Below are 218 nucleotides of genomic sequence, written 5' to 3' on the forward strand. Positions count from 1 at the left end.
CCCTTTTGGAAGTCCTCGTGTTGCACCCCTTTTTTTCTTTCAATTTCTCCCAGTTCTTTTCTTCCTTTCTCTACAAATGAGAACCTCCCGCGCTCACGCCCATCGCGTTTCGATCATGCCGCCCCGCATGCGTTAAATCCGATTTTGTGCGCATTGCATGTCGGGTGCGATCATACCAGCACTAATGCACCGGATCCCATCAGAACTCCGCAGTTAAG

At 50.5% G+C, this 218-nt stretch overlaps 1 pseudogene; it reads left to right on the top strand.

Annotated features, from left to right (window-relative positions):
* Positions 1–162: 162 nt before the first annotated feature.
* The window catches only part of LOC111476049, a 130-nt pseudogene continuing 74 nt past the window's right edge, over positions 163–218 (top strand).

Source organism: Cucurbita maxima, unplaced genomic scaffold, assembly GCF_002738345.1.
Source record: "Cucurbita maxima cultivar Rimu unplaced genomic scaffold, Cmax_1.0 Cma_Scf04733, whole genome shotgun sequence".
NCBI classification, from domain to species: domain Eukaryota; kingdom Viridiplantae; phylum Streptophyta; class Magnoliopsida; order Cucurbitales; family Cucurbitaceae; genus Cucurbita; species Cucurbita maxima.